Consider the following 27,756-nt stretch of genomic DNA (forward strand, 5'->3'; position numbering starts at 1 on the left):
CAGTATTTTGCATAAAATATGAAGTGTGTCATCAAATAGTTTTAAGGCTCAACTTTGTAAACCCAAATTTTTGCTCATGTATCAAGGTTATCATTTTTTTTTCAATAAAAAATAGTGGTAGGAAATTAACACTATAATCAAAGAGGATATATAAACAAGAAGCACAACTCTCAGTGTTATGATGAGGTCCAAAGGGGTTTGTGTTTTGTTTTACCAAATATAAATTCAAATTAAAACAATACACACCTACACCTCTTCCAACTGCGTTAAAGTTTTCACACACACAAAGAAAAGGAAACAAGTCTTTAATAACAGACAGGGAAAGCAACAATATACTTAGAAAAGGTTATGTACCTAACATCAAAATACTATAACAATTTTGTAAGATATAAGTAAGATTACTGTGAAATCTACAAATTTTTATTTGTGGTATTCTTGAACTTCCACTTACTTCCTTGCTAGGCATGTTTCCTCTGTGATAAACTGTGAGATTTAATGAAGTCCTGCTAATAGGAATAAGCTCAAATCCTGGTGAGAATCAGAATAGTAAAGAGGAAAATCAATGATTGTAACTAGTTAGTGCTTTTGAAAAATGTTCACTTGGGCAGGGAGCAAGGGAATTAGAGATCTACCTTTGTGCTTTTATCCTTGTAGGTCAATTAATAGTCCTATCACAGGTCCAATAGGATCAGATTGTATTTTATGTATGAACACTCATCAAGTGATCTATTGCTATTGAAATTCTAGCACCACATTTTGTTCTTCACTGTGCTTAATTTGAAAGTAAATTCACTACTTATAAAAACAAGCTATTGACAGTGATTGAATGCCCACAAAGACATCTGTTTACCTGTTTCTCTATGCATCCCCAATTCCAGACATCAACATTTAAATGAAAGGGTATTCTAGTATTTTAAGAGAGAAACAAAGTAAATGCAATAGTCATGTATATGCCACTTTACAGTGCATTTTCAGTGACACTGAAATAAATAATTATAAAATTACTATAATTTTATAATAATTTAATAAATAATTTAATTATAAAATTATAATTTTATAATTTAATAATTTTAATAATAATTTAAAAATAATATATTTTCTCTTTTCTATTTAACAACAGACACCGTAACAGACCTAAAATTCAGCGATCTGGGGGTACTTTTTTTTTATGATAGTCATACAGAGAGAGAGAGAGAGAGAGAGGCAGAGACACAGGCAGAGGGAGAAGCAGGCTCCATGCACCAGAAGCCTGACGTGGGATTTGATCCCGGGTCTCCAGGATCGCGCCCTGGGCCAAAGGCAGGCACCAAACCACTGCACCACCCAGGGATCCCTCTGGGGATACTTCTTAAGCTAAGAGCGATAACTAAATTATTTCTGTAAAGGATTTGTCAAGAGATGAAAACATTCTGACCCCAATACCACAAAGTCAACTTCAGAAAGCCAAAAAGGATTGCCTTAGATCTCCATGACATCTATAAGGCCCTTCCCTGCGTTCTCTGCTCCCCAGCAGTATGGTGGCTGCAATCCAAGCAGTGGAATTATTGTCCTGCACAGCTCATCTTCAAAGTAGATGACCATGATATAATTTTAGTATCCAGGATGTCAGCCAATTCCAATTACCTGTGACATCACAATCCAGTGCCATTTAGGCACACTGCAATTGTTCAATTGGTTTTTGTTGTGGTGGTTTTTTTGTTTTGTTTGTTTTGCTCTTCATCTTCTCAGTAAGGAGAAAGCTTGTCCAGGAACTAGTAATTACAAGGAATAAACATAGTTTTGAAAGCAGCATATATATATATTAGATACACACATATTACATATAATCTATGCTTTATAATGAGTATTTTGTGTATCAATATGAAACTCAAAATACACTTGGATAGTTGTTTAATACCAGATTCATTTTCTTTCTTTACCAGACTAGATCAGCTATGTCCTAACAGCTAGGATCTAGATCTAGGATCTAACAGCTAGTTGTTTAATACCAGATTCATTTTCTCTCTTTACCAGACTAGATCAGCTATGTCCTAACAGCTAGGATCTAGAAATTCTACTTATAGTAATATATCTAAGAAAGAGAGATGAAACAGAAGGATATGAAACAAAGTAGCCATAGGAAAATTAGTGCATTTACTATTAGCTTTAATGTCATTTGAACTGTGAAAAAATTCTATAATTGAGGGAAAGTCTGTTCTAACTCGTTTTGAGGTATAATTAGAATTTTAAACATACCAAAATACTCTAGAAATGGAATTCTTAATAAATTGAAAAAAAATTTCTAAAGATACTTAACAAGTGTCAAGACAATGAGTTTGAGTAGAAGGTCTATAGAAAACTCATGAGTAGGAATATATTAAACATAATGCTATCAGGGAAAATGGACTGGACTCATAAGACTTACACTCTATTTTTGTTCCAATTACATGATCTTGGGTAAATAACTTCATTAAAAGTATAAAGTACTTTAATTTGTTTTAAATTATTTTTTCTAGATGTATAATCTCATAATGCTAAAATAATATTTGGAGTAAAACTTACTTCGTAAAGTACTAACTTTTAGGATGTAAATTACAATGTTTACCCTATTTATACACATTTATATATATGGTTTTCCTGATAATATTCGACTATTGCTAAGCGCAATTCACTTAACTTAGGAAAAATGAGCAAAAAAGGATTTGCCAAGAAGGAATTTTCAAATATTTGATACCTATAAAAATGTCAGTGTTTGCATAGAACTGCTAGAAATGTAAAAGGTGATTTTTTCCATGCTCTAAGACTTTATTTTTATCACTTATTAGTGATAAACTATTCGTATGGTAACATGAACTTCTACAGTTCTGCAAGTACATTGGCATTTAGGGTATCTATATAGACCAGTTGAAATAAAAGCTTATTGTTTTTTTCTTTTTAGTAGGCATTAAAATACTTAGCCATTTTAGTCCACAATGGAAGAGAAAGAATATCAAGTCTGATGCATTGAATTCCAAGCAAGCCAATGTAATCTGTTACACATGGACAGTGTAAAGGGGATGGATTAGGGTGTGGAGGTACCTGTGACTGTGGTTTGGAAGAGGGGGGAAAACAAGTAAGGGCACATATAAAGGTTTTATAATGGATTTGTGAAATGCCATCTTAATGTATTAAGCAGGAATATTTTTAAACCAAATTCTAAGGTAACAATCTTAATTTTCATCAAATAACACTGCTGCTCAGAGATCTCCAAGATCAAACGTCCATCAATTTTATGAAAGGTTCTGTGTACAATGGATGGATTCCAGAGATTTAAGCCACTCTTCCTGTTAGAGACTTATGGAGTCACTCCTATTTTTTTAATACCTAAATCTCCAATTTAGTCTTATCAGATGGAAAATATATTGACCCAAAACCGAAATAAATCCCTTGTGAACACTATCCATAGCCTTCTTCAAGAACCATGTAGCTAAAATTCACCTTAACAAGGATTTGGCCACAAACATATTTGTTCCTTACACAAATAATCCAAATAATAAAGTTCATGATTACAGACATGTGATTCTATTCAGCTTTTTTACTTAATACTCAAAGCAACAATTTGTTTTTGCTTAACTTTTTTGTACATAAAAAATGCCACACTTTTGATATTCTTTTAATTGGTGTATTTTCTTCCAAACCTCACAGCTCAAAAAGTACCAAAACATAAATATTAGGATCATTCGTCTTAGACTGTTTACAATTGAATATGTTAAATTATTATTGTTTTTATTAAATTCTTTCACTCAATGTCAGAATAACTTATTTTTCTTACGTACAGGTATGTTAGATTTAATTATTAATAGCATAGTATTTTCGGAGGCAATTATAAATTTGATTTTCTAGTCAATTAATGTAAGAATAAAACATTCTTTTAAAAATATTCTACAGTTTAAGAAGAAAGTCATTACTTTTATCAAAAGTTAAAGAGAAAAGTAAGACACCTGTATTTCAAGATCAGGTTTTAGAAACTGGTTAACAGAAATTTAAAAATCTGTTGTTTCCTAGTTATTTTGCCAACCAATTTAAATATATGAAAAATAGGACAATATTTTATAAAAACATATGATTTAGAAAAGTACTAAAAGTAATAATGGGTGAGAAAATAATGGGGGAGAATAAAATCTATAGAAGGAAAGAAAACTAAAATTAAATGTCTCCTAGGAAATATCCCGGTCAAGTCAATTGTATCTATCTATATCTTGTTTTATAGTATAAGCCAGGCTGAAATTTTATAATGAAATGACCCTGACCTGAAGCCTCCTTTGTAAATGACTAGTGCCTTAATTATTTGCATCTGTGAACTCAAATGAACATACTTAAGGATATATCAATATGCTCATAAATCATCTGCAGGCGATAAGTAGTCCAACATAGATAATTAGAGAATTTACGGAAGGCTTACTCCCTCTGTTTATCTGCTTATGACATTTGCGGTACAGCCCTAACAGCAGGATAATTACTAGATTTATTCATCAAACAAAATCACGCCTTCTGGGAATGCACAGTGACTCCGGTTTTAGGACTAATAAAGACATTTTTCACCAAAACTCAAGTACTAATTTGCTCAATAACTAGCTGCAATAAGCTTTTATGGAAGCACTCAAAGAAAAGGCTTGGCACCAGAGGGCAGATAATTAAAGGTGCAGTATCCCTATACAAAAGGATCTGAACAATTCCCTGACCATATTAAAATTTAATTGTTGAATGTTAATTGAAAAAAAAATAAGTCGCTTCTGTTCTCTGCGTTTCAGTAATTATTCTCCTCAGATCAAAAACCTATCTGTATGTCTAACAAAAGAAAACCTAAAATAAAGTGCTCTCAACACTTGTCATAAACTACCTCAGCAAAATTAAAAAATAGGGATTTTTCCCCATAATCGTTATCTTATATGAAGCTAGTATGCATTTGCTTTCAGTTCTCTCCTCCAACCTGTGTCTCTCTTCCTCCAACCCTCACCCACCAACAGAGCAGTTATAATCAGGTTGTTTCATTAAAAGTTTCAACAACTTTATAAATGGTAATACCCCAGAATATGTTAGTTATTTGAAAACTTAAGTATTCCTTAACTTCATTTTTCTGCGTGTAATTTTTTTGCAATATTTTTTCTAGGATTTCTCTTCTGTATCCACAAAAGGGAGCTACTTCAACAAGAAAGCATTCTTAACCAAACACATGGCACGTTAATTAGGTAAAGGGATCCCTACTTGGCTTGTCCACACACAATGTTGCTTCTCAAGGAAGTGAATAATTGCAGTTCAATTCTACATATTTACACCACCATTCTGATAAAAATAGTAACTACAAAGTGTTTTTAAAATGTTTCCACATGGGACAGTTAGGGTGTTCCCAGAAGCTAAGCTTTTACACTCTACCAAAAATCAGAAATCCTCAGGCCCTTGGGCTCACTTTCTGCTGCAGGGGAATGATGAACTACACAAAATGCAGACTTTTAAACTCATATTTAATTGTTTAATGTCATGGCTCTTGGTAGAGCATTGTTGCTTGAAAAATAAATTGGGTAATTCAATTAAATGGCTACAGAAGATACATCATATCAGATGTAGAAAGGCACTAACCCCAGCTTGAACTTGACGTCCCACATCGCTTCACTTATTTGACAAATGGATTCTTGAAAATAATTGAAACACATGGCTGCCAGCATAGGTCAATAATACTTTTTTGCCATTCAGCCTCTTAACAGCTTCCATTTTTTCTTGCACTGTGCCATTCAGGGCAAAGATTGCATTTGCCTGGTAAATCATGCAAGCATTATTACTAAAATGGGACTAAATGCAATGAAAATGGACTACATAAAAGTAATGGCACTTAAGTAAAAGGAAGACCATCTACCAGGGCAAACACTAAATGTCAGAGTTAAATACTATATGACATTACTTCCATTACAAGCTCATATTATGCACATAAGAAAGCAAACTCAGTAACTACAGCTGCATACTACATTTTGATGCTGTTAACCAATGTTTTCAAAAAAACTACTGTTAACCCAGACTTAAAGCAGAGCCACATACGTGCCATTTCAAGCTTTCTCCCATATCTTTAGGTAGAATATCACATTTAGGCAAAAATTGCATCACTTCCTAAATTTTCCATTGAACATCAACAGATCTAAAGGCTGATTCTAAGGCTTTGTAACGCAGGAGGAAAAACCTCAACTAGAAACCAAGAATTTTAACAGTACTGTCTGCATAAAAAGGTTTTGAAATGGAGGGGGGAGCACAGGGGAGAGAAACGTGTGCTTTAGCCTAGATGATACAAGCAGGAAGTATTTTAATTCTCAAATTCCAATTTTATTGTGTTATACACTCCAAATGGTTAAGAGGGAGCTAATACATAAAGCAGAATATGAAGATCCAAGTAGAAATATTTTTTCTTGTTTTCCAGACACTGGAACCAGACACTAACAATTTCTTAGTGTTGCTCGTTTAGTGTTTGGTGTGGTTTTTGTTAAGAAAAGGTGTCCCAGTTTCTTAATGTTCAGACTTTCAATTATTTCACAACTAGGCAATACTGCTTAGAGATAAAAATTCAATCACAATGTCTAGGATTGACTCCTGCCTCCACCCCTCTGCTATGAGCAAATTACTCAATCTTTTTATGCCTCAGTTTTCACATCTGTAAAATGAAGATAAAGATAGTTCTCACTCTCATGAGTTTCTAAGAGGATTAAGTGTTTAATGTAGTACCTAATAATAAAGAATAAATATCTTCAGGCATCGTATACAGGAACGTATGCATCAATCATAAAACTTTCTGAAGACAAGAGATGTTCTTGAGTGAATGCTAAGCATTTCGACACTTGAGTCCAACTTAAACATTCTCAGGTCATGTTTGACTTTTTTCACCCTTTCTGAATCATAAAGCTCTTTTAACTTTCATTTCATTGATCAAACTGTCTTTCCTTTTGAAATGCTTACTCCTGGAAGTTATACTGCAACTGTCAACATCCATTGATCTTAACCCTCGGATGAACCCAGTTACCTTCTAGGAGCTAACTGTGCCTTTTCAGGTTCTCAAAGTTTTCTAGACAACTCTTCTCTAATTGAGGGTATTAAGTACTAGGAAAGCAAACTCTTCGGGCTGCTTAAGAATGATTAGGGTCTACAAAACTTTTTTTTTTTTAGTCACTTATTTTCTTTTCCTTTGTAGCAGCCCCTGCCACTGCCACCATTGCCATCACCACCATCCTTCAGCTTCAACACAGCCATCCCTTGAACCTACTGAGGCTAAGCATGTGTTTGTCAGATTAGGAGGGAAGAAGGTAGAAGGGAGATTTCTGGGAGAAACTTACATCATCATTACTGTTTTTGCTGGTTTAGGTTTTACAAGATTTTGGTTATTTAAAAAAGTAATCCAGTCAAGAAAAATTTAATAAATCTATGGAAGTAAATTTCAAAACTTTTGGTTTGTCTTGTGTTTTCAGTGAGCTAAGGCTTTGTTAAAAAACTGATAGTCAAGACCCCTAAACATTGGAGTGAGGAGAAAATAGAGTGGTTTTGACAGAACTATTCTTCAAATAATATAAAAGGAAAAAAAGGTAAAAAATAGACAAAACTGCAGAGAGAAAAGATCAGAGAAGATACAAACTATTGCATGTTTCAACAATCACAATGATATTGATAGATCATGGAAAACAATTGAAATGACTAAGATTCACAGATTTCTATCTACTATTCAAGTGTATTTGATGAAATCAATTTAAATTAAAAGTAGTAAAATCCTACTATATTTATCTTCATACATAAAATGTTGAATTTAAGGATTTATTAACCTTGTATTGAAATATAACTGCCTCTATGCTATTCACTGATTACTATGATGGAATTTACTTTTCATATTTATTTTGCAAAATACTAATTCCTCAAATTTAAAAAGAAAGACACATAAAGCAAGGACACTAGGGCACCTGGGTAGCTGGCTGATTGAGCATCTGCATTTGGCTCAGATTGTGGTCCTGGGGCCCTGGGGTCAAGTCCTACATGAGGTTCCCTGCAGGGAGCCTGCCTCTCCCTCTCCAGGTCTCTGCCTCTCTCATAAATAAATAAAATATTTAAAAATAAAAAAACAAAGCAAGTGCACTTGTATATAGACTCACAAAAATTAAATATATTTCATTCAATTCTAAAAGGACACTCACAAAAATAGATGATGTGCATTAAAAAAGATTCTTGCCATAAAAAAAGTCTAACGGGAAAATTTGCTGGTCCAGGCGTTTGATTTAGGCTGAGTATTTCAAAATTCTCAAAGCTTACTTTTCTCAATTAAGGATTATGGAAACAATCCTGGTAAGCCTAAAGGGTATTGAATTGTGCTTGTAGAACATTAAGCAAACATGGGTATCTCCAGATTCACAAAGCTCCAATAAAACCATGTGTATGTAATTAGATCAATCAACAGGAACCATTATGAAATATATGTCAGAGGAAGGCTCATAACAAGCAGCCATATAGAGAGCATTAACTCTATCCACCTAAGGCCTAATTCACTCAATAACAGACATCACTTAAATCTATAATGGTATTAAATCTATTAATGGTGTGTGAGTTAAGTATTTTTTAAAAACCAAGCAAAACAAACAAAAACAAAAAGCTTAGGCAAACAGTTTCAATTTTAATATACTTTGCACTAATAATTGACAAAAAAAATGGGGTTTTTATAAGATAAATGGAGTATTTTCCAATGAATTTTTTTTCTGAACAAAATAATAAATCGCCACTTGGGAAAAAAAAATAGACCTTAAACCAAAAGAATTATGTGGTATGAACATCAACTTTAATTTTAAAATTAGACAAAAAGTAAAAATCTAACTACATTTAACAAACCAAGAGCTACTAACTCAGCTCTAAACTCCTTTTGAGTCTTGTGGCTTATATACTCTAGGAGATAATCGAACAATGAAAATAAGGCTTTGTATCACTTCTTCCAGAATATTACAATATTTGTGAGCTCTCATGGAAATAAAGTTGCAAAGTAAACATATTTGTTCATAATAGTGAAAGGACCCCTTGAATAGATATCAATATATCTCCAAAAGCTCAATGATTTAAATATATACCTACCTTGATTTGCTAGAGCTGCCAAAATCCAGAGTCTGCATGTTTGGTTTCTTCGGAGACATCTCCCCCAAGGCTCACAGATGGCCACCTTCTTGCGGCTTGTTCACACAGTCTTCCTTCTATAGGGATGCGCATGTCTGTTTCGTAAAGATTTCTTCTTACAAGGGCACCAGTTATATTGGCTTAAGTCCTACCCATGTGATCTCATTTCACCTTAAATGTCTCTTCAGAGCCCTTCTTTCCAAACAGAGTCACATTAAGGAGTACTAAAGTGTTACCAACTTAGGGATTTTGGTGACACAATTCAGCCCCTAACAATCCCTTTAACAATTCATTACCCATTTTTATTTTTAATCCAGTTAAAAATATTTGCACTGATTATTTTGGTGAATATTACAAACACGGTGGCTGTCAAACTAAAGTGTTTGTCAGAATCATCTGGAGGGCTTGTTAAAACACACTGGCCTCCTGTCCCAGAGTTTCTGATTCATGGGATATGGGATGCACCTTGACAATTTACATTTCTGATGAGTTCCCAGGTGATGCTGATACTGCTAGGTAGGTACTACATTCTGAGAACCACCGATTTAGAACCTTCCAAAATTATTTTTATAGCCTTAGTATAACTTTAAAAGAAAATTACTTAAATTCAAATACAACCACATAATTCCACTGAAATGTGAACTTTATATAAAGTAAATGGTGAGTCATGATCATAAATTGGTGCATTAGGAAGCATATCTGGGTATTTTTAAATACAGCTGAATAGCTATAATTTGAAATATGTTTTCTCCCTTTTTTAGCCATTTCTCATGAAGCATTTTTTAAAGCAATGTTACGCCGAAGAAGAAAGAAAGATCATTATTAATTAAGAGAGAAATCCCTAAGAATAATTATTGGAAGATAGCTAATGATTCATTTTTTGACATACAGTAACTTACTATGGGAGGAGAGTAAAATCACATTCTTCATTCAGTCACTAAAGATGGTCTACTCTGCTTAAAGCCCACACTGAGCACTGCTGGTCTGCTTAATAAGCAGATGAAAAATTCATCCCATCTATAAGCTTCCACTCTGAAAGGGAAGGTATGATCAGTTGACAAAAAGCTGTAATGGTAAGCCCAAAAGGAAGTAGAGATGAATTTTCTTTAAGTCAAACAAAAAGTCAGAAAAAAATACAGTCGGTTTGGAGCTGTGTTTTGAGATAAATGAAGATGGAAGGAAAGAGAAGTTCAGATGGAGGGATCACCAAGGCAGCTGCACAGAAGAAAAAAGTCATGGAGGAAAATACCACACAGAAGAAAGTGTTAGTGTATTGAAAAAAATCCTGTTTGCCTTTAAAATAGAATTTCATAGGCCTGTTAGAGAAAATTGCTTTCAGTCTACCTCAAGTCAATTTGAGCAACTCTAAACACAGCAACTACATGCAGAAAACCTGATTAGCTTTGTCTCTTAACATCTGTATTTTAATCATTGTAAATAAGTTTGATTTGTATTTACATGAAGATGGAGTGAATGTATGAGTTACTAACCTTCAGCTTCAATAGTCTGAGGAATAAGGTATGTACTAAGTTAGCATAGAATGATTTGTATAAAGTTATTAGAGGAAAATATTATTTCATTTGATCTAAAGTATTTATACATTATAATTATGATTTTATAATCTATAATAATGAGAAAAGTCTGAATTAATGAGTGGATATGAGAACAGTGAGAACTCTGTTCCATTATTTATATCTAATCAACTTTTATTGATTACTTTGATTACAAGCACTTGAACTCTTCTTTAAAATAGGCCAATTCTCAGTTTATTATGCCATTTTGATAGACATTGAGAAAGATACATGTTATTGCTCTGAATTTATGTTGTGGCATTGGGATTATCATAAAGACCAATATCAGGTTAAAATCAAAGAATTTTCATTTCATTTTGCAAGTCTGAATAGTGTCATGGGTCCCCATTAAACTGCAAGAACTTATTTTCCACCAGTAAAAAAACAACAACAATAAAACCTGGAACACATTATTATTACAAATAACATTCTAAACAGAGATTTCCTTAAAATGCATAAAATTAACATGGGAAAGGAATTTGCATACATAAAATAGATTGACTCCAGAGGAGTAAAACTATGTGACAACACAAGTACACAAATATAAAAATACCCAAAAGTATAGGTGTTAACTCTGCTTCTTCATACCTTGGCAAACCTGTATGGGAGGAAATGAGTAAAATTACCATATAGAGTGATTACTATTTATATAATTACATATAGTTAAAACAGCTCAATAAATAATTTTGAATCCTACCATCCTACTATATTACAGCATTTTCATGAAGGTAGTCTCAAGGATCCCTTCAACTATCCTTGAGAGTAGTCTCAAGGATTTTAGATACATACACATACATACACATCTGTATCCTGTGCTCTGTGCTCATATCTGTCTTCTTTTCTCCCCCATTTTACAGCCAAGGATGACATTTTTAGTTTCCTATTGCTTCTAGCAACTAAACACAACACTAACATTTTATCTTAAAGTTCTGTAGGTTCCAAGTAGCTTTCATCTTGACTAAAATTCAGGTGTTGGCTGGACTTTCTTCTTCTGGAAGCTCTTGGGATTCGTTTTTCTAGAGCTTTCCCAGATTCCTTAACCAGCCATCTCTTTCTTCAGCAAAACCAGCAAGTCATGCTTTTGCCTTCTCCTCCCAACATCACATCTCTTTGGGACTCTCCTGAGTTGCTTTCCTCCTTATAAAGACCCAATGATTACACAGGACAAATTCAGACAATTCAGGATTATCTTCCCCTCCCAAGATTCTTTTTTTTTCCCTTACTTTTTGACCTCCTTGATCCATTTCTTCCACTTCTTAAGATTCTTAACTTATTCCCATTTGCAATGCAAGCAACATTCACAGGTGTTAAAGATTAGGATGTACCCATCTTTAGGGATCACTGTTACACCTACTAGAGGTAACATAGTGCTTTACCTTTTCTCAATTTTCTCAACCCCTCCTGATGTAGTCCTTAAACTACTGCAATTACACTTTTGCCTGAACCACTGCTCTGATACTGTTCTTATCAAGATCACGAGGATATCTTGCTGTTGAATGTTCAAAGCCTGTCCTTACCTTCTTTGGCTACTGTCTTCAACTTTTATTGGTACATTCCTCTTCAAACTCTTTCCCTCAGCTTTCATGTTGCTCTCTTCTTTCCTCCAAACTGCTCTTCATCGCTCTTCCAGAATTTCTTTCACAAACTCCTCTTCCTCTCTTCTTGCAGTGCTGGCTGTGGTCCTTTAGTTTGTCCAAACTCTCTCTGTTTTCTTTGAGTCCTATAATCTCACCTGTGACTAAATCTTCTATATGGATCAGTCCCTAATCTCTGTCATTTAGATCATTCTCCTGAACTCTGTGGTCCAGCTACTTGTCTATTTGTAGGACCAAACAAAACTAACATGCTCGAATGTAGATAGTTATTTATGGGAAACAATCCCTACACCTCTCTTTCTTTCATTCTCTATTTATTTCTATTAATGACAATATACTTTTCCTGGTCGCCAATCCAGAAAATGGGAAATCATTCTTGATAACAAATCTTTCTTCTTTTAAACCTCATGTATAATCCTGCCACATAATCACTGAGTTCTTTGCTTTAATTTTTAAATATTTATTGACTCTAATTCATCTTCAGCATTCTGAGTCACTGCCTTACCTCAGGTCATAGTCATTCTTGTAAATTCCACATTCTCCTAACTAGTTCTTTCTCTCTGACGTGTGTAAGCCCATCCTCCACACTACCACCAAAACAATCTAATACGTAGATAAGAAAAAGTCACACTGTAAAAGTATTAATTCTCTCTTTCCATTTCCTATCATCCAGTTTCTTGGGTCCATGGAACTATTTGCTTTTCTGTGCCTCCTTGTTACTCTACTTTCAGTGCTTCTCTCTGATTACCTTGCTCTTCATTCTGCTTTTTGGAATGCTTTGAAGTTAAATGAGATAACATAAGAAAAGTTCACAGCATGATTCCTAGAATATGGGAAAATAAACATTCAATAAATAAATATTAATTCCCTCTTGTCTCTTTCCCCTTCCTCCTTCCTTCCCTAGAACTCTGAATATAATCCTTCTGATCACTGAATGTTAGAGGTTCAACCAGTTAAATTTTGATCTAGTGGCCATTGGCCATTCAGAAGTCAGGGAAAAATTCTATACATTTCTCCTCCTTCAGATTTTATGAACAACATTTATTATTCCTAAGGATGGAATGCCAATGGAACATTCCACCAACTCCTCAAGAATTAAAATCCCAAACTATCAAGCTAATAAACACGTAAGCCAATTTTTCAGCCTCCTCAGTTTAATTAAATGTTTTTTTCTCTTTTAATTTCAGTCATATGATCTATATTAGGACCACCGATATACCATGTAGCAATACCATACAAACATGATTATTATATATACACATGAAAAGGAAATTTCCACTCATAGAAGTTTTCCAGTGTTTTATATTTAAGAGTTTCTGCCACTTTTAAAATACAGCATTTTACTCCTTTCTATCTAACCTGTACTTTGAGAACTCCAAAGTCCACCAATTAAACTTCTACATCATCTTACTTCCAATCGTTTCCATCACCTCCACCATCTCCATCCTAGTCTACTTGCAGCCTACAAACTTTCTGCAACCTAGCAACCAGAATTATCCTTTTATAATATAATTCAGATTTCATCATTCCTCTGCTTCCTAACACCCTCTGGACAAAAGCCATGGTTTTTGCACAAGGCTTCCACGGCTGACAGGACTCCCCCTCTGGTTACTTCTACTCCTTCTACTGATGTTCCTGCTCTCCTTGCTACAGCCCCTCTGGTCACCTGCCTCAAACATGCAGGTACAGCCTAGGTGAGTACATTTATCCACTCTTCTGCAGAAGGATGGTTTCCTTTCCTCCATCGGGGCATTGTTCCAGTGTCACTTTGTCATCCCATCCTTCTCAGACCATCCTATTAAAATCTGAAATGCCATATTTTCTTTCCTGCTTCATCCTTCTCCCTAGTCTGAACATTTTTAATTTTTTAAATATGTATACTTCCTTTTTTTTTTTTTTTTAATTTATGATAGTTACAGAGAGAGAGAGAGAGGCAGAGACACAGGCAGAGGGAGAAGCAGGCTCCGTGCACCGGGAGCCCGACGTGGGATTCGATCCCGGGTCTCCAGGATCGCGCCCTGGGCCAAAGACAGGCGCCAAACCGCTGCGCCACCCAGGGATCCCGTAAATATGTATACTTCCTTCAATAATTATTATACTGTGAAGGCTCTGAGGACAGGGGATTGTCATTTTTGCTCACTGCACTATTAGTGAGCACCCCAAAAAGTGCCCGATACATAGTAGATGCTTAGTAAGTGTTGACAGAAATAAAAGTTTCTGTGAGATTCTTTAGAAACCATCAGACCTTCACTTTCACTTGACATCAACTTTTTTCAATTTATTTTTGTAACTTTGGTAGGCATGGACAGTTTATCAGGATGGCACAGATAAATCTAATGGGAAAGAAATCAACTTCACGCCTCAATTTTTGCCCAGAGCTGTTCTTCAATGACATTGTACTAATAGTATAATCTGGGGATTCGGGGCCAGAGTTTAAAAATAAAGTTAGGAGGCATAAGGTATGGGCAGCCCTGGTGGCTCAGAGGTTTAGTGCCGCCTTCAGTCCAGGGCAGGATCCTGGGGACCCAGGATTGAGTCCCAGATCAGGCTCCCTGCATGGAGCCTGCTTCTCCCTCTGCCTGTGTCTCTGCCTCTCTGCCTCTCTCTCTCTCTCTCTCTCTCTCTCTCATGAATAAATAAATAAAATCTTTAAAAAAAAGAAAAGAAAGCATAAGGTCAGTTCTGTAGATATATCTGGGTACTTCTGGGGGTACAAAGGCCCCCAACAGAAAGGATATTTTATGCTTTTGTTTAAACAAGGATAAACAAGGATTTTTCAGAAATCTTGATAGTATATGAATTATAATATTTTGAGCCAATAAAGTAGTAAAAACTTGCTACAGGGACTTTCCATAAGGGATGATAATCATGTTATAGGTCTTAAGACATTTAACACCTAATGTTATATCTGCATGCAAAGAAAAAGTAAACTTCTTCATGAATCTTTATAAAGCAAAATATTCAAATGTTTTTGCATACATTTTTCTCTGTCCAAACCTTTTTTGAATTATAGAAGGGATTTTTTTCATGGGTACTATATAAAATATTTCTCTACTATAAGTAATAGTCAACTTCTATGTAATATCCCCTGCAGTACTCTTTCTATATGTCCTTTGAGGATGTCACTCAAATATATTATGTAGGTTATATTAAGAGTCGGCCAATCATAATTACTCATGTGTGCCTTTCTTTCACAATTTAGTGGCACAGATTTTTGTTTCCTACATAAAACCAAAGTATTATTACAGGTAAACTAATATCTGAACAAAATGAAACTTCCACCCTTGAAGGTATGTTAATTGGCAAAATTTAATTCAACAATTAATATCAAAATATTTTTAGTTTATTAAGAGCCAGATTCAAAGGAGTTTGAGACCAAAAAAAGGGGGGGGAACCCTAATAATGACTAAAGTGGCCTTTATAGGTCACTTAACAGACTATAGAAGTTTTCAATCCTTCCCCAATCTTCTAAGAAAAACAAAATTAATTAATTCTCTCTAGGCAGTCAGAAATCTATATAATTTCCTAAGTATGTAAGCAATATGACTCACATTCACTGGCTCTCCTTCTGTCTTAGATTTTTGTTTTGTTTTGATCTGTTTTGTTTTGTTTTCCTAGAACTATATGTAGTGTACTAACCTAATCACATGGACATAACAGTATTCTTCTGTAAAATTACAAGACTTCTTCTGTAAAATGTAAGACTTCTCATGGGGATACACTCACCTAGATATTTGACTCTAATCAGCTATCTGTAGAAGATTTTTATGCCATCTTCTACAAAATTACCCAAATATGTCCTAAAATGTTTACTGAATTCAAACTCCAGTTGCTGAAAAATCTAGAATTAAGTATCTTTGTGGAAAAGATTGCGAAAAAGTAAATATATAATACCATGGTATTTAATGGGATTCTGAAAGAAGGTGGCTAAGCTGAGCTCAACACAGCCAAATCATCAGCTTCTATGCCATAAAATATGAAGAAAAAAAAATTTAAACTCTACCATCATTCCCTATCCACATTCCTTCTCTAGCTGCTACAGTATATGGGGGAAATAGCAGAAGCTGATAGAATCTAGTGCCCTTATTAGTAAGAAGCTGGAGACCTCCAAACTGTCTCTCTATATCCTGCTTATGTAGCAACATTCTCGAGTTACAACATGGTACGAGTAAAAGATGCAGAAATTCCTCAGCCCTTGCCCATTACATATCTTTATACCTTAACCAACTCAAAACCACAATTCCAGCCCTGTTTGTCAACCTATTATTTTTATCCCTACAAATCCATAATGCTATGATTACAAAGGGTGAGAAATCAAAATGTATTAAGTAGTTTTTGTTCTCAAAGAAGTTAGAATTGAAACAGTGACATAAAAATACAACTATTATATGGGGTCTTGGTTCCAATAGCAAACAAAAAGCAAACTCAGAGCACAAGCACGAGAGAGAGTCTAATATAGAGTGATTTACAAAATATGGGAGAAGGTAGGAAAGTCACAAGGTTAGTGTAGTAACAAGGGGCTACAGAAATATCAAAGCATCTTTACCACTCCCACCTCTAGCCCAAAAGGGCAGTGGGAGCTGTTACCAGAACCAGGTGACCCAGAGAGAGGTTAGTGTGGCATGGCCAACTTGTGATGAAGATAAACAGCCTCAGACAAACCCATAGGGAGGCATTTTAGAGCCATAAACACCTAACCGCAATGCATCCCTTTCCTCCCATCACTGATGAACTTTACACGGCAAATCCAACAGGAGCCAGAGGTCAAAGAACCCTGTTAATATTATTTAGTTAGAATCACTTCCTGGGGTACAGAGAAAGGTAGAGAAGAATGGAAAGAGGGTCTGGAGGAGTAATGAAGATATCCAACACACATTTAAAAACCATATACCACTGCTCTAAATTCTAAACACAGAGAAGTCAAGAACAGAGACCCTTGGAATAGCTGCATTCTTATTTAATTCCAATTTTTTAAAAGTTCAAAAAAAGTGCCTCAAACTATTACTCATAATAATTTGTCATATGATATTAATCATGGTATATTCTTTGCATATTCTTTATTCTTTGGTCTTTCTTGGCTTTATTACAAACTACACGAGTTTCTGAAAATGTAGAATAAAAAAAAAAAAACTTGTGTAAAAATTTAGTTTAGGTTCTCCAAACAAAATACAATAAGAAAAACATTGCTCTGAGACAGTGTCCACTCCCTAAAACAAGAAGGATTTGATCAGATGAACCTAGCTTTTTGAAAAAAAAAACTTTGAATACACTGAATGCCTCAGAACTTCAGTAAAGAATAAATAAGAAAAGAGAAGGAAACTCTGTGAACAGCAGACAGTGAATATAAAGAATTGCACAGGCCTAAAACAGATAATAATAATTAGTATTTATTAAGAACTTTTTAGAAGCCAGGAATATCCTGCTAGGCACATTTAACATGTGGTCTCACATATGCAACATTCCTAAAAAATAGAGGACTATTAGTCTCATTTTACAGATAAGGAAATTACTTTCAAGATTTTAAGTGGTTGTTCAGCCTAGCAAATCATGGAGGCAGGACTAAAACTCAGCTTTCTGATAGCCCAAAATCCTTCTTACTTAAAAACAATATTAATGTACTATTACCCTTTAATGAAGAAAATTTAGATCTGTCAGACTCAGGGAAGACAATACAATATCCCTATGTAAAATGTATCTAAATTATAAATATTTGGTATTTTAAAAATTATAAAGTTGTAAGATCAGATTTTTGTGGTTCTCCTACTTTATTGAGATCTGTACATAGTCATACTAATTATGTCACTACTCAGAATAAAGGCACAGATAATTTGTCTGTAAAACTATCTTCTTTTTCCATTTCCCAACAAAGACTTAACTTTGTTGATTCATTGGTAGCAACTTCATGCTAATAGCAGCTAGTTAGGACAGCAGGCAAAATAGATTGATTCTTTAAAAAAACAGGGTCAGGGCAGCCTGGGTGGCTCAGCGGTTTAGCGCTGCCTTCAGCCCAGGGCCTGATCCTGAAGACCTGGGATCAAGTCCCATGTCAGGCTCCTTCCATGGAGCCTGCTTCTCCCTTTGCCTGTGTCTCTGCCTCTCTCTCTCTCTCTCTCTCTCTGTCTCTCTCTCTTTCTGTCTCTCATGAATAAATAAATAAAATCTTTTTTAAAAAAACAGGATCATATTCATTAAAGCATGGATGATGCAGTATAGAAAAATAAAAATAGATATAATGTGAATATTTATGAAATTTTTTAATTTTTATAACTTACATATGGTATCATCAACTATTTGAAGCAACTTTCCTTGTGAATATTATATACCCATAGACCTAATACATTGACAAATGGCTATACCAAAACATAGAAGACTAAAAAAATCTAAAATTATTTTGGAGATTGGAAAAAAAAAAGAGTATTTTACTTAAAACAATACATGACTTATTTTTGTGATTTTCATCTTTAATTATCTTTAACATTTTACATATCAAAACATGACATGCTACAATCCATCAACTTATACAATACAGCACTGTAAATCATGATGTAATGGAACATTTGCCATGGCTCACTGCTTTCAATAATGATGTAATATAAATTTATACGAAAGAATGTTTAATACATATACTTTTAAAACTCAGCTCTCTTATTCTTCAAGAATGAAAGCACTCTAAACATTAAGGATTCTTCTTTTTTTTTTTTATAAAACACCAGTATAATATTCTAAAGAGGAAAACTTCTAGGATAAAATGATAATTTCATCATTAGACTTTGGAAGATTTCAATCTTATGCCCTTCATACATCTTAATTTTCCACATATAATAATAAAAATCTTTATGATCTATGGATAATTGGACTGGATACATATAATCAACCTTCAATTATCATTTAAGAGGCAAGAAAGAAATCACACAGACAAATGAAATGCTCAGATAAAACAAGAATCAGAGAATCATGGAATTTAATGCTGAAGAGACCTGAAAGTGAGCTACTCCAATCTCTTTATTTTACAGATGAATAAACTGAGCTTGGTGAAATGCAGGGATTTTCAAAAGATCACATTGTCAAGTTATTTGCAGGTCCAGGACCAGTGGGTCTTATGGCTCAGGCTCTTCCCACCATCCTACACTATCTTTTGACAACACTGTCTTTTGAAGTCTTTTCATGGGAAGTGGAATCTGACTTACAGAGATCTAGGAATGCTCCATGACAATCTTCCAACTCTGCCTGCCACATTCCTTTAAACTCTTACCTAACCATTGAAAATGTTGCTCAAAAGCAATCACTGGTTGTTGTTTTTGTTTTAAGACTTAAAGGATGCTCAGAATATCATTTGTCAACTGGCTAATGAAAGCAATTAATATCATTGAGTTTAATGTCCTTCTGCCCATGTATTTTGATGGGCACACTAGAAAAGCAGAAAAGCCAAAGAAAAAATGTACTTAAGCAAGTGTCCTTAAATAGAAAACCCCAAAGAAATGAAAGTGAACTCATTCATTCATTTATTTAATAACTTTTTGCTAGGGATTTAAATATTGTGATTTCCAAACGTTTTTTCTGATAAAATTCTCTATCACCAGTCCTCAGGATCCTAACACAACTGTCAGGCTAAACTCGGGAAACGACATCCTTAATTTTGATTCTTATGACTAGACAAATGACAGGAAACTTTGTACCACATGAAAACAATCAGTGCCCCTGTAGGAACAGAATGATTAATAAGAAAGAACACTGGCTTCATGGAGTTTATAGTTTAGAGGTATAGATAAAGACATAAACAAATGATAGTCACATAATGAGCCCACATTCGATGAGAGAAGAAAACTTCCTAGGATATAACATATGAACAACAAATGACATTTTTATAGAGAGAACTCTGCAGGCGAAGGGAATGAATGGCATGTGCACAGTTAGGCAAGAGACATATAGATAGATAAAAGGAAAAAGAGGAAGGAAAAATATAGAGGCAGTTTGTGAATAAGTAAAGAGAGAGGTTTAGCTACACTTAAAATTCATGAAGAAGAGGAGGTGGAAAATAGGCAGGAATGGTATCTTAAGACCAAGTTACCAAGGATAGAAAGATCCAGATTCAGCAATCTCTGAATGTCCTTGACAATGGGGGGCAATTTGGTCACAGTCAAAGGCTAGGATCTTCGATCTGAAAAGCAGTTTCTATAACTAATTGGAGTAAGGACAAAGCTACAAAATAGGGAAATCATTTGGGAATTGGATGGCAAGACCAAATTAAACCTTCAGAATATTTATAAGAATATGAATCTACGTTTGGTACTTTCAAACAAATTTTCAGAGCTATCATAAAAGAAAGCATGAAAGCTGCCTCAGGTTTGCCCACTTAATCCTTTTGCAATCTTCTCTATTAGGGTCTTCCAAAGCTAGTGGAAATCTATCTAATGTTTGGGGACCAATTTCAATGTTTAATAGTTCTCATTGTCAGAAAATATGGTTGATACCTAATCAAAATCTCCCCCCACACTTGTTGTTGTTCAAACCTTTCTGTTCAATAGTCATTAGGTAGAGGTAATGTCAACTACTGTTGATTTAGTGGTTTTCACAAAAGCATTAAGATATGCTTTCTCTCCTTCTCTAAAATTACTAGTTCAATTACATTAACTTCTCCTTAGAGGTCATATTTTCAACTATCTCCTTAGCTTGTAATTATAGCTTTGGCTTTTCTGAGAGTACCGATCATATTTGGCCATAAGGCCTAGTTGGCGTTGTCTGCATCTTTAATATGTTAGCTTTTGTCTTTTTTATGCATATCAGACACTCTCTTCATAAAGCAAGTATATTTTTAAGCATTTAAAAAATAGTTAATGTAAAACAAAAGACAAATATTTTTCTATATTCTGCTATATTTTAGAAAGATATTGTTTATACTCCATTAAAATGAATAAAATGTCTCTACATTTACAATTTATATTACCAAAAATGATGGAGAAAGTAATTGGATTTAGAAAGGCTTCTTTGAGCATAAAATGAAAAGTGTAAACCATTTGCCTATAGAAATTTTGTGAAGCAAAATGTTTTAGACCAGTTTTAAACTTAAAGGAAATGGAAAAATGTATGTAGCATATCCATCCATATAAATTATGTTACTCCTAACTCTAACAGCTATATTACTTCTAAATAAGAAAGTGCCAAGTTACAAAAAGGGGGGACCAAATTAAAAGGGCAAATACAAAAACTTGAGAATACAAAATTTTTAAAAGGAAAAAATTAAAGCAACTTTAGAATCAATTCTATTTGTCAGTATGAACACACGCACACACACCTATGGAGTGATAATGTTTAGAATGGATGAGAATGCAGTAAAAGAAGTTATATATAAAATAGAATAATCTTCCTTGCAGGAAATGAGTAATATCAAACAGAATTTCTAGTGTATTCCCTTTGATTCTTTGCCAAGAATTGGTTCTTCAAAAATATTCACATAAACATTTAAAAATGTGTCTACAAGGATTACTACAATTTTGTCTTCAGTGATAAAATATTGGAAACGATTTACATGTATGTTAATCAAATAATGTATGATTCATCCACATGTTGGAATATTATGCAACTATTAAAAAGTGAGGCAAAACTGTATCAAATGAAATAGAAGAGATTCACAATATGTTAATAAATGAAACAAGCAATTTTACATATATTTACACACACATACATAGTATGGTATTCTGGACATAACGTTCTTGTGTGTGTGTGTGTGTGTATCATATACATTGTATGTACATACACCAAGCGGGGTGTATATAAAATGCTACTGGAAGCTATTTCTGAGAAATGACATCATGAGAATACAATATTTTTAACTTTACTCTTTTCTGTAATCTTTAAGTAGTTTGCAATAAATTTATATCACTTTGTAAAAAAGAATTAATTATAAAATATTTTCAGAGTAATATTCATATAGACCCATTTTAAAAAATCGGTGTAGGCAAAGAAATTTTATCATATCCTTCACATCTAAACTGGTGAAAGTTGGGACGCCTGGGTGGCTCAGTGGTTGAGCGTTTGCCTTCAGCTAAGGGTGTGATCCCAGGGTCCTACATCGGGCTCCCTACATGGAGCCTGCTTCTACCTCTGGCTATGTCTCTGCCTCTCTCTCTCTCTCTCTCTCTCTGTCTGTTTCTCATGAATAAATAAATTAAAAATCTTAAAAAAATAAACTGGTGAAAGTTGGTATTCAGTGAAAATTGAAATACTTTATTAAAAGCAGATTAACTAACAAAATTAAGTATCTGGGGGTTTTGCTGATGTTCTTATAAGTTAAATTCCTATTATATAAACAAGCTCTATGTGTTTGAAAGAGTTGCATAAATAAAAACTGTAGATTGCATGTACTCATCTGGGAATCAATGCAGATATGGGGGGAAAAGTGATGATGTCATTACAAATGGAAGACACACAATCTTCCCAATATGACAGTTTCAATGGTAGCATGCAACTTTGATCATAGCAAAAGTACAAGCCATCTCATTGGCTTGTACTTAGAACTCAGCATCTTTCAAAGTTTGGGCTTTTTCTTCTTGCAGAAGGTAAGCCAAACAGCAAAGTATCTATTTGTACAACAAATTCTGATCAACAAAAACTAATCTGTAAATTAAAAGTGATATAATATTTTAAGTTAAATGGCCAGGTATTGTTAGAGATTGTGATAGTAAAGTAGGGAGACTAGCACAGTAGAACTTAAACTATATATACAAACTTTAAAAAAAGGAAATTTCAAAAAGTTCACATAAAAGACTTAATTTAATAAAAGAAAATATGGCTTAATAAGAGTGATGAACGAATCATAAGATTATCACAATCCAAAAATATACTGTTTTAACAGAAAAGGGAAGCATCTAAAAATTAAAGATGACTTTTACAAAAAGAGAATAAGTTAAAAAGAAAAGCAAATACAGCTGAAGTGGCTTAGAAGCCCATCTTTCACACACCCACCCACCCTCATAAAAGAGAAAAAAGAGATACTTAAAGAATAAATATGTAAAAAATGATTGGTTCTGTAATAAACACATGAGACATAAGAAAGACCAGAAGAAAGCCTTTCCAAAAAAAATGTTAAGATCCACAAAAAGGGACATGTTACATACAAATATATATATATATATATATGTATGTATATATATATATACAAATATATATATATATATATAAAAGTAAATGTTGGAGCAAATATTCTGAGGGATGAATGACCAGCTATGTCTATTAAATGTTCATCTTCTTGGACAAGTGATATGACTATCATTATTATTTTTACATTATATAGCACTTTGTATTTTAGTTGAAACATTTCACATACATTTTATCATACGTATTGCACTGTCGCCTAGAACGTTTGTATTGACACTCTGTCATTCTAATTTTATAGAGAAAAAAGCAGAGACTTGGTGGTGTGACATATGACACGGCACACAGTAGGAAGGTGGCACTCTAACACCACATCAGCCTAAGTAGACTATTTAGACTATTATGTACTCTATCATCCTACTTTTTCAGGAAATTAAAAGTCCATATTATATACATATAATATGTATTTCAGGGAATACATATAATATGCACATTTCAGGGAAGAAAGTAATTAGATTGATTTGGGTAATACTGAGTTTGAGGAGAGTGTAGGACTTCCAGGAGAGGCTCTCCAGTTGGCAGCTGGACATATTAGTTTGTATTCAGAAGGGAGACCAGTGTAGAGGCTGCATTTATAATATAACAAAATCTAAGTATGGAGAAGATCATCCTGCTCCGTGAAGTCAGAAGAATATTTGAAGAATGGATAGAGGAGAAAAAGAGGTGAAGGGAAGAGAGGATTTACTTCTAGAAGAGAGTTGTCAGAAACTGAGAAGTGAAATGGGCAGTGACAGAACAGGCAGATTGTTCATTAAGTTTACCAGAGAATCATGGGAGAGGTTGGTCTCCAGCGGGGATATGGAAAAACCAGAAGAGAATTGAGCATGTTTTTAATGCTGATATGATGAGGGAAGTGGAGAGTAAAAGATAAAGATGTAATTAGACTGGGCAGTAATAGATGAGATGTCCTTATAAACAGGTATAACCAGAGCACTGAAGGAGGTATTTGGTCTAGGAATGGCAGTCTTGTTCTTGCTTCCTGTTGGGAATGGGGGATTTGGTGGCAAGATGTGTTTTTATCTCCTTCACTTTCTAAGTAAAGCAGGAATTATAACCATTTGCTCAGTGTATATAATGATGTGGTTAACTAAAAATTTGAAAAAGAAGGTTCAACATGCAAACAATTGAAAAAGAGACCCAACTGGAGAAAAAAAGGATTACCAGGTAGCAAAGAGGATTCAGCTAAGGTTGGAGACCATGGATTTGCAGCAATTATACTGTGTGATTTTTTTTCTATCAGCATTCAGCAGCCCAGACATAGCAGAAGGAAAGATGGACAACTGGATTATATTAGAGCTAGAATTTTGAAAAACGAATAGAAATAGAAGGAAGGAAATTGGTAAGAGAGTGATTGAAATGAAAGGCTGTAGTCCACATTGGATAGCAAAGCAAGTAAAGGCAGGAATGTTTCATTCTAGAAAGTAAGTAGGGAATTCAAGATATTAGAAATCTTCATTTTGCTGAAGTATAAAAGGAAATTTCTGTGTAACCAGAACATTGACAACTCTGGCTTGTAAATAATTTTAATCTCTAAAAGCAGTGTCTGGTATTAATACACAGCTTTGCAGAATAATCTTTGGATTTCATGACATCAGCCTTAAACTTCATAAGTCAAAACATATTTAGTCAAGAGAATAAGAAGATAAACCTAGACTGGAAGAAAATATTTATAGACACATCTGATAAAGAAGGGTTATTCAAAACATACAAAGAACTCTATAAAATCAACAATAAGAAAACAAATCACCCAATTAAAAAGTGGGCTGAAGGCCTTAACAGACCACTCACCAAAGAAAAAAAAAAAAAACAGATGGTAAATAACCATATGAAAAGATGCTCCACATAATACGCCATCTGGAATACACAAAATAAAATGAGATACAACTATATACCTATTAGTGCAGCCAAACCCCAAACTCTGAAAACACTAAAAGGTGGGGAGGATGTGGAGCCACAGGCTCATCAACGTTGTTGATGAAAATGCAAAACGGTATAGCCATGTTGGAAGACGATTTGGTAGTTTCTTACAAAACTGAACATATTCTTGCCAAATAATGAAGTAATCCATTTGTTGGTATTTATCCAAAGTAGTCCAAAATTTAGGTCCATACAAAAACCTACACACACATGTTTATCAAAGCTTTATTCATAATATCTGGAAGCAACCAAGATGTCCTTCAATAGTTAAACTGGTAAATAAACTCTGGTACAATCAGATAATGAAATAAAAAAGAAATGAGCTAGTAAACCTTGGGGAAAAACTGAAAGGCATATTATTAAGTGAAAGATGCCAAATTGAAAAGTTAACATACTATGCAATTCCAACAATAAGGCATTCTGGAAAAGACAAAACAATGGAAAGATTACCGGTTGGCACTGATGGGGAGGGATGAATTGGGGGAACCCAGAAGATTTTTAGGGCAGTGAAACTACTCTGTCTTATATTATAATGATGGATACAAATAATTATATATTTGCTCAAACCCATAGAATGCACAACACCAAGAGTGAACCCTAATGTAAACTCTAGACTTGGGATGATTATGATGTGTAATATAGGTTCATCAATCGTAAACAAATGTACCACACTGGTGGAAAATATTGATAATGGGAAGGCTATGTATGTGTGGGAGCAAAGAATACATGGGATATCCATGTACTTTCACATTAATTTTTCTATGCATTAAAAAAACATGTAAAAACAAAACAAAACATATTCAGCATGCAGTTCCTACTATACAAATAAGGTACTCTTGGCTAAGTATTATATCATATTTGCCCAAAAAGCCCACATCGATAATGATATATCCCCCATAAATATGGCTCAAAAAAAAAAAGTTTAAAATCTCTTCTTGGATTAACGCAACAGTAGTTTTCAAAATGTCTCAGACCAGCAGAATCAACAAACCTTTGAGATTTGTTAAAAATATAAATTCTTAAATATATAAATTCTTTGCCACCCACCCTGCTACTGAATCAGAAACTATAGAGGTAAAGCCCAGTGAAGTGTTTTTTCACAAGCCCTCCAGATGGTTCTGATGCTCACTAATGTGTGAGAACTCTTGCAATATAGCAATCTCATTGGTATAAACTGGCCCAAAAAGTCAGCTGGATTTCTCTCTAATAACTGTGAACTAGTCTCAGGCCAATTTCTTACTATTAAAGATGGATTGATGAGACATGAAAAATATGCAGTGACTAGGAAGCTAAAAACAAAAACAAGAAGAGGCACCATAGTATTCTGGAAACACACACACACACACACACACACACACACACACACACACACAAAAAAAACCAAAAAAAAAAAAAAAACACTTCAAATTTTGATAGAACACTCTGGGCTTATGTATCTAACAGCACAGGTGACTTTAGTTTCTTGGATATTGGCTGTTAGACCTATTGCCATCCCTAAAGGAAAGAAACCAAGGGCTTTTATAGATAGTAGTAATAGATAATTTTAATAACATACAGCAAATTCCCAGGATTTGGGGATGGAAATTTCCTGGGTGCTGCATTCTGTCTCCAAAGTGAACGTTGTAATGAAATCCTGAGGATGTTATTCATTATACTTTAACAGCTTGGGCAGTATTAAGGAAAAATAAGGAGAAAGAAGAGAAAGAGATGGGGGACAGAGGAGAGAAGGGAATGTGGAAAAGAGAGGCCATGATGCCTACAGGAGAAAATAATTGATTGGTACAGAGATTAAGTTTCTTGAAACATGGGAACAAGGGCTAAACATTGGTCCCAGGGCACAGATTCTCTATGAAGATAAGTAGGGATTGAAGGAAACTCAGCAGTATTTCTGTGATAAACAATATTTGATTTCTTGTTGATTATGTCTTCTGTTTTTTCTTTCTTTGGCAACTATAGCTGAAGGTGGTAGGACAAAACTAAACATCAACATAAAACAAGTTTCTAGTTTTTCCTGAAGTTGGTTCCTTGGAACTGAAAGGATTCAGTTAATAAGCATTGATCATCCATGATAAATCTCTTTCAGTAAATAACTCACCATATCATACTGACTAGCAACTAAATCAAAATTAATTAACCAATTAATGGGGACAGGGGAGGGATCAAGATAAGCAACTGTTTAAAGTTACTTATGACTTAGCAATATTTCCATTAAAACATTTAATTTACAAGAGAATGCAGTAAAATTTTCACTAATGTTTAAACTTTCAGTCGTAGGAGTGTTTTTTATTGCAATTTCTCAAATTAATTGCTATGAGGTTAAAAAAAATCCAGTAAATTATTTATGATCAAATTTAGAATGCCATTCTTGAGATATGGTATAATTCACA

Source organism: Vulpes vulpes, chromosome 14 (assembly GCF_048418805.1).
Source record: "Vulpes vulpes isolate BD-2025 chromosome 14, VulVul3, whole genome shotgun sequence".
Lineage (NCBI taxonomy): Eukaryota > Metazoa > Chordata > Mammalia > Carnivora > Canidae > Vulpes > Vulpes vulpes.